At 37.6% G+C, this 7483-nt stretch overlaps 1 protein-coding gene across 2 annotated transcripts in view; it reads right to left on the reverse strand.

Annotated features, from left to right (window-relative positions):
* Nucleotides 1–7238, reverse strand: part of LOC109858186 (Down syndrome cell adhesion molecule-like protein Dscam2) — a 128808-nt gene extending 121570 nt beyond the window's left edge. The window contains exon 1 of one of the 2 annotated variants that reach the window (XM_020435216.1): nucleotides 6912–7238. The gene's annotated coding sequence lies outside the window, so the exon portion shown is untranslated. Of the gene's footprint in view, nucleotides 1–6896 lie in introns of both variants that reach the window. The other variant, XM_020435226.1, reaches the window with a different exon arrangement.
* Nucleotides 7239–7483: the final 245 nt, after the last annotated feature.

Below are 7483 nucleotides of genomic sequence, written 5' to 3' on the forward strand. Positions count from 1 at the left end.
AACTTTTTTTAAATAAAAAAAAATTTTATAATTTATGACTCAAACTCGAAGAAATAAATACGAAACCGAGAAATGACGAGAGTGTCGGATAAAAGGAAGTATTTAAGATGTAATTGTGTTCTTTCGAAGTTTCCCAAAAGTAAGGGAACTTTGTTGGTGCGTAATTCTCTAAGGAGAAGTTTTAGCAGAGATATATATTTCTTACTCAATTTATTTTTAATACGTTTCTACAGAAATGTATTCCACAGATCCTGCCAGCCTTGTTTTAAATTTACCATACTTTCATTTAAACGCTAAAACATTGAATATTTTACTTCTACGGGAAAATAAAATGTTTTAGAAAATTGCATCAACCAACTTACGATTGGCGTTGACTCAATTAACGTGTGTATTTTTTCTCTTTTGCAAGAAAATAGAAGCATGATTTAATAATGATTCAGTACTGATCTAACGACGAATCATCATTCAATCTTAAGTCCTGTCAGTTTACGTAACGAGCTAAGAGAGACAAAAGATCGCCTTAACCGATTTCAGAGATGCGGGCGCACGTGCTGATGTGATAAGCGAGTGAATTATCTCCGGGGAGCTCATCAACCATGACGCGCGCACGTCGATTCGTATGCATGGATCGCGCGCGTCACGCCTGCTAAAGAATTATCGCCGTCTCCTTTTCGAGCGATAAATCACATTTCGAAGAGCGCGCTATCGTGCGCGCTTGCGCGCACGTTGCTTCCGTCGCGTGAATATTTCCGGAACACGGAGATCCACTCGGACAGCTCCCAGGGGCTTATTCTAATTTATATCGGCGCGAATTAAAGGATTACGTAATAAACGCGCCGAGAATTATGGAGTTGGATACATATGACCATTTCGATATATCGATCCGGTCGCCCCGGGAATAAACCGACAGAACCGTTGGCGTTGATACACTTTTTTGTTGTGTTTTCCTACATATCCTCAATTATTTAAAAAAATATAGCCTCTTTATACAAAACAATTTTTATATCGCATCAAAATACAAATTTTAAGTATTTTAATAATTTATTTTTGTCTGAATATAAATTTTTAGAAAGAAGAGGTTTTTTTAGTCTTAAATAAGAATATTAAACGACTGAAATTGCATGTTTGCATGCAAATGAAAAGAAGGTACAATGTCCACGGACGATGGGCGAGAAAGGGCTAAAATGCAGAATGAGTTGAGCCTTCTCTATTGAGAGAGCTTTTCTCTCTCTATTTCTCTCTCTCTTTTTCTCTCGCGACGAGCATAAATTGAAAACAAATTAAATTCCCAGGATTGTGAGGCTCGTCTGTGTGTAATTAATGTGAAGCGAATACGTAATCCCTGAGTTGTGTAAACATACAATCTCGTGGATACGATCGTTATCATGACAAAGATAGAGATAATAATTTTTGCAAAATTGTAGCAAAATTATGTTTCTCTTAAGTTTCAATTTGCATGTTTTGATCATAACAAATCAGTTAACTCAATATGCTTTAAATGCGTTTCAATAAATTATTATTTTTTTTATCGGACAATTTTTATACAAAGCTAAAATATATTGTAAATCTCGAATATTGTATTAGTCAAAAATAGTAGTTTTTAAAAATAGGTTTGACACGAGTTTGACATTTATTAAAATTTTTTTCTTCGTCACGTAAAAGATGAGATCAAAATTTCTAGAATATTTTCTGTATGCATCGCAAAATGTTGAAGACACCTTTACCTTCTTAAAGCTTGTTTGATACGAATTGTTTGTATAACTACACAGCCGTCAAAGTTGGAACATTTCTATAATATATTAACCAAGTATCGATCTGAGAGTAATGATCTTCTCGCCTAAAGTTACCTTTGAAACATCTTTCATAAATTATTGAATTGGCGAGTCACAATACATCGCGGAAATTGTAAACGAACACACGCACCACATCATTGGTCGCACCTGGCGATATGAAAAACGCGAAGAACAAGTTGCTTTTCTTTTTGCATGTTTTCAATTGAAACACGTTAGTTATGCACCCGTGTGCATGCGCGCGCGGAATTCGCCCCGAGCTCGAGCAACAAAACGCGCGAGTCGCGTAATTCCGCACGACCTATATTCTAATAAACTATTCGTTTGACAGTATCCATCCCCTTTTTAAAAGATTCTTTCTCTCTTTCTCTCTCTCTCTCTCTCTCTCTCTCTCTCTCTCTCTCTCTCTCTCTCTCCTCTCGGTTTCTCTGTTCGCCCCGAGGATGTAACATCGATCCACCATCCAGTCCGTCCTCGGGGAATCTCTCGTCCATTTGCGCGCGCGGCTCTCTTTTAATCCACGCGACAGATCTCTCGCCGGGTATTAATGGATATCCCATCGCGCGAACGTTTTTTCGTAGAATTCTCAATTCTCAATTCGCTTGTTAACTGGTTCGGTAATTACTCGAACAGTGCGGACCTGTTAAGAAGCACGATAAAAAGAAAAAGGAGAATAGAACGTCATTTTCACGTATTCACAACAAAGCTATTCGGATATCCAAACCAGCGCCGAGACGCGTGTACTACTAGATTGTTCCATTATGGCATTAATGCGCTCCCGTGATAGAATTTAGTGATTGTCAGGAGCTCTCTCATCTTCATGTTCACGCTGTCAAAGATTGATGTTACCGCCCTGAATCCTCGCGCGAGATAGTTTAAATTTTAGAATGTCGTCTAGAAGAAGAGCTCAAGCTTCTCATTACGTGATTTCACTTTGCGTATGGCCTATCCTTTTAAAAATAGCTCATCTTCTGAAACCCTACTTGCTTGTCCGCTGATCTCTTTAAATCAGAAGTGAAATGAATTTTACAGAAAGAGAAGATAACAATCAATATTAAAAAAAATACTTTATAGATTAAAATATACTCTTAAGTATACAATATCTCTAAAAGTGTGCAAACGCGATATTTCTGAATATTTTCTTTCTATTCATATTCTTTTTATATCGCAATTAAAAATTACAACGTCTTCGCGAAGCAGCATTCGATCCTTGGTTAAATCTCAGGATAATTTCTCGGATTATTCATATTCTCTCCCTTGAGATTTGTATAAAACTTTCCGCAGTAAAATTCAACGGAAGCGGATGCGGGGTGAAACAAAGGGAACCGGAAACGTGCGAAGAGAGAAAGAAAGCGAGTTTCGTTACCTTCTTATGAGATAAGCAGTAGAAGGAAGCGAGAAAAAAATTCTTTCTACGAGTAACTGGTAGGAAGTTTTATGAGTTGCCGGAATTTGCGGAATATTTGAAAAGTCAATCAATTTTGCGCGATTCTCTGTTTCGATGTATTTCGCGATATGTTTTCTTGTTAAATTCACAAGCGATTGTCGCGTGTGACATTATAGGTCCGACGAGTATAAAAACTGAGGAACCATCGCTACGTTGAATCTCAACTTTATGTTTTCTGTGAATTTCTGATTAAGTCATTCGTGACGTGAATGAATATTTTTTGTTCTCGTAAAAAGGAACGTTTTACCGCAGCGAGACGCCAGAAGGATTTACGCATTCGAAACTGAAATCGATACGTTGGAATCTTTTCACGTCTTTATCCCGCGAGAAGAGCAGCCTAAGAAATTCCCTTTTTCGTATAGCAAGCGAGAGAATTCGGTCAATCCGTCGATAAAGTTCTCAAATAAAATGCGATGTTCTTTGACGTTCGCTGCGTTAAACGAAACTGATTTCCACGCCAGAAATAAAGGCGATTGCAAAGTTTCGATGCAACGTTCGATTTGACAAACGGTCTCAAAAAATAAATTCATTTAGGTAAATCAGATAAAAAACTGTTACTTTGCTCTTATAATCAAATTTATTCAAATTAAAAAATACTTTTTAATGTTTAAATTACATTGTCTTTATATGTATATATTTGTTTTCATTGTTTTTCATTTAATATATCTGTAGTTTGTGACAATAATTAATATTATCTTATTCAAATCTTAACCAATTTTGTAGAAATCAATTAAAACCAAAAAACTAAAAAGTTAAAAAAAATCAGTGCGTTCGCACATTTCTGATATAGCGTGAAATTACAGGTATACCTAATAAGCGCGAGATCGTCAATCGCGGAAGCCGTGGTGTAGTTAAAGCAATTAACGCAACGGTCGCTACCGCGGCCTTTAATTTTTTTACCGCTAAAAACAGCCAACAGGAATCCTTTTCGAGCTCTCGAAATTCGATTTCCTTGCGCGAAGCCGCGCCGCAAAATGTTATTTCCGCGTTCGCAATCGTTCGTGCGTTTCTATTTGAGTCGAATTCGCGTTTAATGAAAAAATACCTCGGACACCTGCGCGATGCTATACGTTCTCGATATATATAACATCGGCAAAACAAAGAATATTTTACTACTGTGTTACGAGAGCGCGAGCGACGACACATCGGCATGTCTCGTTATACAGCGAAACGTTACAGTGAGATTGTCACATATTCTGCAAAAAATTTGGTGAATTACGCGAGATTTTAACGATTCTAAACGCGTACCTGACATATGATATTTTCATCGATTTGTCGATATGTGAAATTTTCGGTATTGTTGCGAGTTGGAGTCAATCAAGTAATAATGCTTAAAGTAATATGTACGTATTCAGTATTTGATGTGCAAAAATAGAAATCTAATATTTCTCAAAGAAAATAATCATTCTATTATAAAAAAGCATCATAAAATATTCTAACAAAATAAATGATTGAATAAATGGTTTAATAAATATGTGTTAAATCGTTCGGATGTAATGTTTCTACAATAATGATTACTTTCAACTCAGCAAATGAATTCATTTCGGTAAAGTAATATAATTGCATTTCTGAAGTAAGAGTGCATGTACAATAGGAATACAGTGTTCTTACAAAGACGTAAAACAGAGAGGTCAAGAAGTCAAAGGGAAGATACATTTAGTGACGCTTGTTCCACGCTGTTTTCACGAACAATGTAGTTCACGCAGTAAACAATTTCTCTCTTTGAAATATTTAAAGCAATTACATTTCTCTTGACGGCAATATCAAACATGTACTAAAACACAATATAACGAAGAAACTATCGAGTAGTTTGAGGAGTTAGTTGTCTGACAAAACATGTAAACTGGGTAAAGAGATAAATTCGTGTGTAAAAAAAAGCAGAAATAGTATTTGACACATTTATCTATAATTCCATTATAATTTATCGAACTATATTTTGAAATACATATAAAAACATAAATTGCAACGGTTGTCTACCGAAACTGCTATTGTGTGTATTCTCTCATATAAATTAAAAGATATGATAAATTTTCAAAATATTGCACGAAAAAATAATAAAACTTCAAGATCATAATTCAAAATACAAAACGTATAATCTGAAGTAAAAATATCTCTAAATTTCTCTCAGAAAAACTCAAATCATTTTGTAAACAATAAATTAACTTTCACGTGAATTTTTGAAATATTTGTTTTGAGATCTAGCGTGACACAGGAAACATTTTAAATATGATTTATTACTTGTCTTTCATACTTCCGGTAGTCTTGGCTGTAAGATCGACGTGGAAATAAATCGAGTAGAGCTCCGGTTGGAATAATAAAAATCATCGGCCGATGCGGTTGATAGAGAGGAAAGAAAATTGGGAGCGAAAGCGAGCGCTGCCACTGACATTAATTAATCATCCGTAAGAGAGAGAGAGAGAGAGAGAGAGAGAGAGCGGTCGAGTTACTCGAGTCTGATGAATTATCGCCACCTGAGGAGCCAGCCTTGGCTATATGAGAGCCCCGCCATATCTGCCTACGATAATTCTCTTCATTCAAACGCACCGACATTTCGTTAACGATATTCGTTTTTGCATGATGTTAATGTGGAATATCGCGACGCGTGAAAAGTGAACGTTTAATTCACATGTTCAACGAAAATTTCCGCCGGCTTTTTAAAAACGTGACGCTGCACGCTGCATTTCTTCGTTGGCAAGATACGGTTGATTAGTTAGCATGATAATGAAGAGAGAAAGGGAAGGCGCACCTCGGAGCTGCGAATACAGAAACCGTTCGCGAAGCAGGGCACGATGATGTTTTGATATGCAACTGTCATTAAGAGACTTGGACTTGTTAGAAACGTATTCACACGTACACACACATCTCTCATTTTGCGCACGAATGTAGTTTGATTCCGAGCCTCTCATTTGAATAATACGACGATTGCATATATGATGTTATCGCGGTCATATTCAACGCTAAATGAAGAAGCGAAATTACTTCATTTCACAACATTATGCATAAAATTAACATTTTATTACAAATAATTCAAAAAAAAATATGACCCAAAAAATCTTGAAAGGAAAAAGATTGGATAATTGAGATAAATATTTTTTCTTTATAAGTAGTTAGTGGTAGTAACATTATATAAAACATGAATTCTTTGGTTATAAATATGTAAAAATATGCAAATAAAATGTGCGCTTCGAAAAAATTACGTCTGAAATTTTCGGAAAAGACAGTAAAACGCGCGAAAAAATCTAATAGTTGCATTTGCGTTATTAAACAAGACAGAAAAGAGAAAGATAGAATGAACGGTACTTGTAGTGGGTGAAATCACGAAATTCGAACTGCAGAATAGAGCGTATAGACGTATCGATATGTCATAACACCTGCTACTGCAATGTACAATTATCGACATTGCGAGTACAATTCTCTGTTCGTGTGCTGCGCATTATACAAGATCGAAGGAACAAAGACCTCCATGTAACGTTCAAATACAAAGCTCAAATACGAAATGCAAAGCGGAAGATTGATGAAAATTTTACATCATTTTTCTCTTCTCAATAGACACACACACACTAACATCGCGTTTTTCTCTTTTATCATTCTCTACTAACAAAGATCGCGTGCACGTTGGTAAGAGAAGACACAACACGCACGCGACTCAGCTTTCCTACCGATTTGTCACGTACATTGTTGTCCTCGAGAATCCCGGCCAGCATGATAATCGTCGCCAGCTGAAGCATTGTCACGTGCCAGACTCGAACGAGACGACTTCTTCGGGTGAGAGAGAGATGAGGAAAGAGAGAGAGTTCCGAACTTTTCACTGAGACGTCCGTTTCACTAGATCGTCGTCGAATAATCGCATGGGAACGAGGAGAAAGGGCCGGATCTGAAATAGCAGCCGGAAGAATAGGAAGTACTTAAGGAGGTTTGCTGCGTGCGTATACAAAGTTACGCGTGTCCACTTGGCATAAAGCACGTTGGAGCGGGTCACGAGCAGGTTGAACACCTTTAAGGGAGGAGATCGCGCGCAGAACTGACACCTCACGCGCGCGGTCCAGCTACCCTCAGCATCCAGCAGCGGCGGCGGCGGCGGTCGAGGGGGATGAAGCCGAGCACGCGCGAAATTCCACCCCCTGCCCGTCTCCTTCCCCAGGCGGCCTGCAACCACCCCATAACCCACTCCCAACCGCCTGCTCTTCTCTTCCTCTTCCTCCTCGTCATCCTCATCCACCGCGACACACTCCTCTCTTCGGTCAAC

This window comes from Pseudomyrmex gracilis, unplaced genomic scaffold (genome assembly GCF_002006095.1).
Source record: "Pseudomyrmex gracilis isolate BER0280 unplaced genomic scaffold, ASM200609v1 scaffold_6, whole genome shotgun sequence".
In the NCBI taxonomy this organism is placed as follows: domain Eukaryota; kingdom Metazoa; phylum Arthropoda; class Insecta; order Hymenoptera; family Formicidae; genus Pseudomyrmex; species Pseudomyrmex gracilis.